The 10,515-nt window shown below is 42.9% G+C and overlaps 1 pseudogene; it reads right to left on the minus strand.

Annotated features, from left to right (window-relative positions):
• Positions 1–3,371: 3,371 nt before the first annotated feature.
• Positions 3,372–4,605, minus strand: LOC120850270 (annotated as a pseudogene).
• Between the last annotated feature and the right edge of the window lie 5,910 nt (positions 4,606–10,515).

The following is a 10,515-nucleotide window of genomic DNA, read 5'->3' on the forward strand; positions in this document are numbered from 1 at the left end:
GTCCGCGGATGAAAGAAATCTCGATACCCTACTGACCGCGTTGGTTCGAATGCACCTTCGATTTTTCGGCATTTACAGTTTTGCTTTTTAGTTTTTAGGCAGCCATTATTGAGTCTTCGAAATTTTTGTTTTATTTTCAAGCTCATGAATTGTTGACTTTGTCTTTCGTTGGCTAGAGAGTAAACAATAGACAACCCTTGCCTGCAATTTATTTATTTATTTATTTATTTACCCGTAAGCTACATAGTACAATTCAGAGTGGAGTGAACACACAAAAAAAAATCATGGCAACGAAACCAATCAACCAAGGGTGCTGTTACTAGGTGTTTGTTTAAAAAGAGAAACGTCAGTGATGGAGGCAATTGAAGCGGGAAGGCGGTTCCAATCTGTTGACGTGCGAGGTATAAATTAGACACCGAATGCGTTAGTGTCGAAAATTGGTGTGCCAACCTTATGAACGTGTTTGAGGCGAGTGGAGCGATAAGATGGTTCGAGTATAAATGACTGGCGTGAAAATTAGATTTGATGGTAGATTTTATGAAACAAGCAGAGACGAGCACATTTACGGCGGAAAGATAAGTCGGGTAATCATAGTTATTTTCATATTTGTTACATTGAACAGGAGATGATAGTTAGATAAGATAAAACGAGCTGCTCGATTTGAGTGCGTTCCAATGCAGCGGCAAGGATATGTTGGCCGGGATCCCACAAGGATGAAGCGTACTATCGGGGAAAAATGAAATGCGAACAGAGGAGCGCGGGGCTCGCGGTACAGGCTGCGCCGCCTGGAAGTGAGCCAAGGAGCGAGGGTGCGTGGCCTACCGGCCTACTCCGACGTGTTCACGCCCCTCCCTCTGCGCTCCCCAAGCTTCAGCAGTGCGCCTCTTAGTGCGCCTCTTAGTGCGCTGAAAGCTATCACCGCTATCTTTGCTGGGTCAGCGCGTGCGGTGCAAAGAAGCTCGCCGCACTCACCGAGCACGCAAAGATAGCGGTGACAGCTTCCAGCGCACTGAGCGGCGCACTGGCGAAGCTGGGGAAGCGCCCATCGAGGGGCGTGAACACATCGAAGTAGGCCACGCACCCTCGCCCCTAGGTTCACTTCCAGGCGGCGCAGCCTGTACCGCGAGCCACGCGCTCCTCTGTTCGCATTTCATTTTTCCCCGATAGTACACTAATTTGAAACGGACTAGGTACTTGTACAAGATTAGTTTCAACGATGAAGGTGCTTGGAAAAAAATTGCGTCTTAAGTAGCCCAGGATGCGATTGTCATTTCCAGCAACATACTCAATATGGGTATTCCATTAGAGATTGGAGGTAATATAGACGCCGAGGTACTTGTAAACGGAAACAGGCAGTAGGGGTGTATTGTTAATGTGATATGTTGAACAGCCACTGTTATTGCGTGACACTCTCATAGACTTGCATTTATTTTCATTTAATTCCATCAGCCAAGCATCGCACGAGTGAGCTACGTGGTTAAGATCTGTTTGGAGATGATCAATTTTAGATTGGTCAGTGATGTTGCGATAGAGAACGCAATCATCAGCGAGCGAGCAGATTGACTAAGAAATGTTAGATACTAGATCGTTAATATAAATAAGAAACACTAAAGGGCTGATTGCGGAGCCTTGGGGCGTCCCTGAATGAACAGACGCCATAGAGGAAATCTTGTTGTTAACACTTACAGATTGTAGACAAGTAGTTAAAAAGGCATTTTTCCAATCGAGTATATGTTGGCCAATATTCGAGGTGCGGAGTTTTTGAATTAGTCGAGAAAGAGAAACTTTATCAAACGCCCTCGAAAACTCTAGAAAAACACAGTCAGTGTAAGAGCCAGAGTCGAGAAAGCGATGAAGATCATGGGTAAAGCAGACGAGGTGAGTTTCACACGAGAATAATTTTCTGAAGCCGTGTTGTGCTGACGTAAAAAGTTGTTAGATTCTAAGAAGGTAGTCAGATGAGAGCAGGTGATGGTGTTCTAAAATTTTGCATACGATACTTGTTAATGAGATAGGACGATAATTGCATGGATCGTGTTCGACACCTGACTTGTGCAACGGAACCACCTTCCCGATCTTCCAGTCATTAGGCTCTATACCTGTTTTTATTGACTGTGAAAATAGTTAACGTAGCAGCTTGGGCGAGTTGCTCCATATTAACACACACTACAGCGCACTATTGCAAACGTATACTCACTCCACACACACGAAAAAAAAAGCAAAATTACTTGGGTGTGTGTTTGATTAAATTAAAAAAAAAATTATATTTGGTGTTTGTTACCGCCCATCAACAAATAATTTAATGTTTTCAGGTTTCTTGCACGATTCTATCAACCAACTTATCGTACGGTTTCCAGACTCGCCTATCCTTGTGCTCAGCGCGGTTCGTTTGAATTTTACTTTCTTTTCGTGTGTAAAAAGTGAGTGTACGTTTGCAGTAGTGCACTGTAGTGTGTGTGGAAATAGCTTATGAAGCATAATAAACAAGTATTTTAGGCTTTTTTTAAATTTTCAATTAATTTCGTCAACACCCGTGGATGATGAAATCTTAAGCCTATCTTATACACTTGAAGTACCAAAAACATCGAAAACGACAGAGTTCATAGGTAAGAAGTCATGCAAAGGCAGTGAATGTACGCTTACGTTACTTTGAGCAGAAAATTATTTGACGAAAACATCATTTAACACAGAAGCACATTCGTTGGAGTCTATGGTTTGCCCGTCAGGAAGAATAGGAGATACGTTTCCGTTATCATTGCTCTTCACAGTGTTCCAGGACTGCTTAGGATTATTCAAAAGCATAGACGGAAGTGTGGTATTAAAAAAAAAAACATGCTTCGCATTTTTAGCTGCTTTGTCATATTCGGAAGCGGCAATAAAAAATGCTGCCCAGCGGATCTCTGAGGAATTAAAGTTCCATGCAAGGAATAATCTCTTCTTTTTGTTCTATAGTCTCTATAGAGATGTATTATACTATGGCGCATTTGCATGATTGCGAATTACTCTAGAAGGTATATACTTATGCGCTAAGAAAGCGGCAAAAGTTTTAGACATATTCCAATATCTTCAAATTGAACGATTAAGAAAACCAACTAGGTAGCGTTCAAGAATCAAACACAAATTTCTGTTGATGGAAGTAAAATCACCCTTACTGTAGTCTCGAATACTTTTTACTGTTGATAACATTGAGCCCTTGGACGCATGAACCGTGAAGAGTAGTACGGAATGGTCACTATCAACGGAAACCGTTGTCGACAGGGGTCGACAATGGAGCATGCGTTATCACGTTTGGGTAACAAACTTCTAACGTTAGTAAAACTAATCGAAATTTCCGAGCTGGACTCAGGACGTTCACTACCCCTCACCGGCTGTTAAGAAGTGGTAGCTGGCTCAGACGCTGTTTCAGCCACTGACTCTGCCCACTGCTTCCTTTTCGAACAGCAGCAGAAGTAGGCAGCTCATAGATGCTATCGTTGGTAGGATTGTATGCAAAATATTTTCCGTTTAGAGATAGCTTGTTATAGTGAAGCTTAAAAACCGCCCCCTGGCCTCTTCCTAATCAAGCAACCCTTTGCTCGCAAGCCGTGTCTCAGGAGAAAAATCTTCGGCTACGGAAACAAGATTATCTTTCCGTCTGGGAAGGCATGACAGTATACGTTCCTTAGCTTTAAAAGATTCAAACTTTATAATCACGTGGCGAGATTTGCCGCTTACAAAGGCTCCCAGCCTGTGTGCACACGCTATCTCTTCATGCGAGACGGTTATGTTCAGAGCATTTGGTAGGAGAGACAGCAACTTACCTTCCGACTGAGACCACGTTTCAAGAACGCTCTCATGAATACCGTGAAGGATCAAATTATGCCTACGCAACCTATCTTCCACATCACTTAGTCTTGAATTTAAGTTAAGATTATCTTGTTCAATACGTTCGATGGTCTAGTGCGTTGCGACAAGCTCAAGCTGCATGTCAGGGAAAGCTGCGGCTTTGGATTCCACTGTCGTCTTTCTTTGAATAAGATTAGTGACCGAATGTTTAATTGATCGCTGATTTGCTTTAAGCTCGTTGATAGATGCAATCACAGTGGTCTGTCCTTCCTCGAATTTTAGCGCACGGGCATTAAGGCTTTGCGATAAATGAAACATCTCATTAAACTTTGTAACCCGTTGTTCGTTCATGGGACCTGGGTTTACCTCAACATCACCACGCAACATCAAAAGCAACACTCGGAATGACTCAAGACAGGCTCCTGGGCATGGAAGCACGACTAAGCAAATACAGTCTGACTTAAAGCAAGGGTCAAAGTCACGTTTTCTATCCTGCAGCAGAAGAACGATAAAGTTCACGTTCCGCATCGTAGCCGTGAACCCACGCCCATTGGCCGACAGCGATGATGCTCCGGGTTTTGTAGCGAATCCACGTGATGATTCCAGTGCCGATGACGTTGAGGATGTTGCTGTTAAAACGGGTAGTCGCTCGATGATAATCACGGCGGTCGGCTCGGTTGGCTCCATGGGGACGGCAAAGGCTTGATATAGAGGCCGGCTTGCGAGCAGTGGCCCTCCCGTGAGCTGCAGCAGAAGAACGAAAAAGCTCACCTTCCGCATCGTAGCCGTGCACACAAGCCCACTCTATTTATTTGGGAGCAATATACCTGATACGCTTCACAAATATTACAAAGAACACATGTTTTTCCAAGATAGATGAATTTAATGGTCATAAATTGATGTATGTTACGCATGATCCGACAACCTCCATATGAAAAGAAGAAAAAAAAATCAGTGAGCCTTTCCCCGCATTCTCCGGTTATTCGGTCAGCTTTTCTCCGGTGAGCCTTTCTCCAGGATTTATTGCAGACAATGCAATGTCGTGTTTCACATGAGCGAGGGAGGCGCAATGACGCTCTGAAAGAGCAGTCACGTGCTACGAGCTGGATTGGTTGGGATGACTTGTCGCGTTTGCCGAGGTCGGTCCGGCCGGCGGCCGACATGCGGGATTCCTCTCGCCGCTGGCATGTGGCTTCGATGGCCTTCTCCACCACTTTAGAAAGTCACGAATAAGCATTCGCGGGCAAATTCAAAAATTAATTCCAAAATTCTAAATTATAAGACTCAGTTTATGGTCATACTCGAAAAGAGTAATTGTTCGCATTCTTGGTACGATCGTCAAAGCAAGGTGTTTCCACGTCAGAAAGTTCAATGATAATCCTTGTCGTGTTTTCTTTAATATATACAAAAACTATATATGTGGAAGCCATGATTTTGGGAGGAGCACTCAGCTATATATAAACCCCGTGGCTGATTTTCTTCCGAAGATATGAACTTTTGAAGCTCAAGGCGTGGAGACTGCCAAGGTTTTAATATGATACTTTCCACAGTCGTCAATTTCAAACCGAAGTATGCACGTACTAATAGTTTTTTCTACTTATTTTATAAAAAAGTTTACATCACAGGTACAGAATATTGAACTTTACAACAAAAAAATTCTGTACAAAGAAATATAGCCACGAAACACGTCAAGTAAACAGGTCTTAGAGACAAATTTATTTATTTATTTATTCAAAATACCTAAAGGCCTTCCAGCATTACATGAGAGGGAAGGAGGGAGGGCGGCAACACAGTTGGATAAAAACATGAGCAATACCGCACGGCACATACCGCGCAGAATATTAACATCAGTAGAATGGCACTGGTATCAATATGTCATAATCATTACAGAAGTAGTTGATGCAAAACACGTAAACTCAGAAACGAAACATACAAATATATATAATTATCGCAAATGTTGTAAACACGGACAAATCATTTACCGACTACTTCATATAAAATGGCACAAAATGTATCAAGATGAGCATCTTTAAATGCATTTTCCGAATATATAACAAATGTACCGAGCCCCTTTTTTAGTTGTGTTAGTGCAGAAACGCGACTGATTTATTTTAATATGGGAAAATTGAGCGTCAATATTTAAAACAAAGAACTTCATAATATTTTTAGTCTTCTTTTAATCGTCCGCAATGTCTTGAACTAAGCAGTGATGGAAAAATAGTAACATAAAATCTCCAAAAGACCAAAACGAACAACCTTCATTCAAATTGAACTGACTTGTCTCCAGAGACATTTTCTAGAGCCGACAAAGGCTGTATAGCGGTGCTGCTCTATAATAGGGTGTAGAAAGTCGTGCTATCCATAGCTTAGCTCTATATTTGTGTTTCATTAAATTGCCGCCTTACTGTAATTGTTGTCATTTTCGGTATCATCTTGAACGCCGGGTGTGTCCACGTCAGAACGTACAATGATAGTCCGGATAATATCTTTTATATTTATGAAAGACATATATTTGGAAGCCATGTTGTTGAAAGGAATATTCAGCTATATAATAACGCCGTGGCTAATTTTCTTCCGGAGTTATAAAATTTCGAAGCTCAAGGAGTGGAGACTGCCAAGGTTTTACTAAAATCCTTGCCTTCCCCCCCAACCCCCCCCCCCCCCCCCCCCCCCGTCCCCTTAATCTTTGTGCCTTTTGCTTAAGAAGCACTCTTGGTGGACGCCCCTGCTTGCTGACAGTTGAGAACTGCATGCACAGTCTGTAACCGTGAAATGTAAAGCCCGCACACGAGGAAGGTCTGACACCGCGAAAACAAAGGCTGGGGAAGTAGTATCTGGAACTGAAGGTTCGACTTGAGCTAGTTGGTACACATTGAATAGAGTCAGCTGAACAGTTCCAAATAAGAGAAACCTAGAGAGGAAAATACATAGACACCGATGACTATCAACTTGCTTGCTTTAATACTTCGTCTTCCTTTTTTTCCTGTTTTTCTACTACAGCTAGTGATAAAAAAAAACAACCATGTCCGCGCGCTCCACCCTTGAGGATGTTAAGCGGCTCATGCCACACCCCAAGTATTGTCTTTCTTTCGGTGTGGATCGTGATAGACAGGGTAGTCACGCACATTTTACCACTTTCTTCAATGGCCAGGGCTTCAAATACTTCGCGCGCATATGCGTTCCTCTGTCTCCCTATAATGGTAATGCTGTTAATATTAGGGTTACACTTGCAGGATTGCTCTCCCTCCCTTTATATATATATATATATATATATAAAGAGTGACGAATGTTGACAAATGCTTCCGTTGATATATGGGCAAAAGTGATGTGCGCAGACACAGCAGCCGTAGGATGAAAAGAATAAAATTCTAATTTAATGGCGAAAAAAGTCACGCAAGAAAAAAGGGTGAAGTGCCGAAAAAAAGTTGTATTAGTTTACGGGAATAATGAAGACTAGGCACAAGAGCGCTAATTACGCGGGAAAGAAACTTTTAAACAGGACGGAGTAAAAGTCAAAGTTAACACACAAGAACTTACAAAAAATAAATTGTTAAATGAAAAATAAAATAAAGAATTGAAAATAAAAAATGTATAAAAAATAAGAAAAGGGCCTGACGTCCGTCGACGTTTCGGCAGTGGCACTGCCTTCTTCAGGACGGGAGCCCACATGGCGTGGTAGGTTAGTTTTATAAAATATCTAGGGAGAGGGTTAGTTAACGCGAAAGTTCGAAGGGGTTTGTAGGGTAAGGGAAGCACGGGGGGGACGAGTCCAATTTTGTCGCGATGAAAGAAACGGTTCTGGGTTTTTTTTTTTTTTTTTTTTTTTTCACAGGTGCGCTGGTGGTATGGAGGAGCTCGTAGGGAAGGGGAACACAGAGGGCAAAGTCCAATCTTGACGCGATGAGGCATGACAATGGTAGGTTCTGTTTGCCGGTGCATTGGTAGCAGAAGGAGCTTGCCGGGAGAGGAAGCGCCAGGGGGTATGAGTCCACTTTTGTCGCGGTGAGGGATTAAGGTTGTGGATTTTGTTCGGAAGCTGCCTTCCCGGGTAATTACGGTGCAGTGAGTGAGTCGTAGCGTCCTTGAGTGACCAAGTCGTCTGGGGTCCTCTTTCTCCTTGTCCCCGAGGGCTGGTACGTCCAGACCCAGAAGGAAGAAAAAGAAGAGAAAAAAAAATTAAGTAGGGCGGGGATGTCGCGGCAGGTGGTCGTTTAAGCTGTGTATGGTTGACAGAGTGCCCAAATCTTTGTTAATTTTGCACTGGAATTTATGAATTAGGAATGACTCGCGAATTTCTCTATTTGTTTGACTTTTGAAGCCACTCTGTATGATGACTAATTTTGCCTCCGTTATTACATGTCCATTCTGGCTAAAGTGTTTGGATACTGGAAGGTCGGGTTTGCACCTAACGTCGGACTTATGGCCGTTGTATCTTTGACGAAACGTCGATTTGGTTTGTCCAATGTACTGCTCTTTACATTTGTGACATTCAATAAGGTATATTACATTGTCCGAGTCACAGTCGACATCGCTGCTAATCGTTTGACGGAAGTGCGAATTGGTGCTAGATACAATATTAGTGGAAAGCATTTGACGGCATATCTTGCAAGGAGATTTTCCGCATGGTTTACATCCCGTTGGTTTTGAATGACTTTGTTTATTTAGTTTTGCATGCACGAGATTGTCACGAATGTTTCGAGGTCGTCTAAAAACCGCTCTGGGCGCGTCGGGGAATATTTCTTTAAGTTTAGTCGATTGCTCTATCAAGTACTGATGTTTCTTTAAGATCGAGCGGATGGCAGGGAGGTTATTACTGTAGGTAAGTGTGAGGTTCACAGGATTTTTGGGGGCATTTCGCGTGGTGTCCGGAGAAAGTATTAAATTACGATCTTTTGCACGTGCCTTGTCTATCGCGTTATCCACTAAGGCCGTTGGGTATTCACGTCCCCGGAACGCCTCCCTGAGTTGTTCTAAATTTCTGTCTAGATCTAGACAGAAATTTAGAACAACTCAGGGAGGCGTTCCGGGGACGTGAATACCCAACGGCCTTAGTGGATAACGCGATAGACAAGGCACGTGCAAAAGATCGTAATTTAATACTTTCTCCGAACACCACGCGAAATGCCCCCAAAAATCCTGTGAACCTCACACTTACCTACAGTAATAACCTCCCTGCCATCCGCTCGATCTTAAAGAAACATCAGTACTTGATAGAGCAATCGACTAAACTTAAAGAAATATTCCCCGACGCGCCCAGAGCGGTTTTTAGACGACCTCGAAACATTCGTGACAATCTCGTGCATGCAAAACTAAATAAACAAAGTCATTCAAAACCAACGGGATGTAAACCATGCGGAAAATCTCCTTGCAAGATATGCCGTCAAATGCTTTCCACTAATATTGTATCTAGCACCAATTCGCACTTCCGTCAAACGATTAGCAGCGATGTCGACTGTGACTCGGACAATGTAATATACCTTATTGAATGTCACAAATGTAAAGAGCAGTACATTGGACAAACCAAATCGACGTTTCGTCAAAGATACAACGGCCATAAGTCCGACGTTAGGTGCAAACCCGACCTTCCAGTATCCAAACACTTTAGCCAGAATGGACATGTAATAACGGAGGCAAAATTAGTCATCATACAGAGTGGCTTCAAAAGTCAAACAAATAGAGAAATTCGCGAGTCATTCCTAATTCATAAATTCCAGTGCAAAATTAACAAAGATTTGGGCACTCTGTCAACCATACACAGCTTAAACGACCACCTGCCGCGACATCCCCGCCCTACTTAATCCCCTTTTTTTTTTTTTCTCTCCTTTTTCTTCCTTCTGGGTCTGGACGTACCAGCCCTCGGGGACAAGGAGAAAGAGGACCCCAGACGACTTGGTCACTCAAGGACGCTACGACTCACTCACTGCACCGTAATTACCCGGGAAGGCAGCTTCCGAACAAAATCCACAACCTTAATCCCTCACCGCGACAAAAGTGGACTCATACCCCCTGGCGCTTCCTCTCCCGGCAAGCTCCTTCTGCTACCAATGCACCGGCAAACAGAACCTACAATTGTCATGCCTCATCGCGTCAAGATTGGACTTTGCCCTCTGTGTTCCCCTTCCCTACGAGCTCCTCCATACCACCAGCGCACCTGTGAAAAAAAAAAAAAAAAAAAACAACAACCCAGAACCGCCTTTCTCATCGCGACAAAATTGGACTCGTCCCCCCCGTGCTTCCCTTACCCTACAAACCCCTTCGAACTTTCGCGTTAACTAACCCTCTCCCTAGATATTTTATAAAACTAACCTACCACGCCATGTGGGCTCCCGTCCTGAAGAAGGCAGTGCCACTGCCGAAACGTCGACGGACGTCAGGCCCTTTTCTTATTTTTTATACATTTTTTTATTTTCAATTCTTTATTTTATTTTTCATTTAACAATTTATTTTTTGTAAGTTCTTGTGTGTTAACTTTGACTTTTACTCCGTCCTGTTTAAAAGTTTCTTTCCCGCGTAATTAGCGCTCTTGTGCCTAGTCTTCATTATTCCCGTAAACTAATACAACTTTTTTTCGGCACTTCACCCTTTTTTCTTGCGTGACTTTTTTCGCCATTAAATTAGAATTTTATTCTTTTCATCCTACGGCTGCTGTGTCTGCGCACATCACTTTTGCGTATATATATATATATATAT

The sequence above is a fragment of the Ixodes scapularis genome, unplaced genomic scaffold, assembly GCF_016920785.2.
Source record: "Ixodes scapularis isolate PalLabHiFi unplaced genomic scaffold, ASM1692078v2 PGA_scaffold2__306_contigs__length_199485367, whole genome shotgun sequence".
Taxonomy (NCBI): Eukaryota; Metazoa; Arthropoda; class Arachnida; order Ixodida; family Ixodidae; genus Ixodes; species Ixodes scapularis.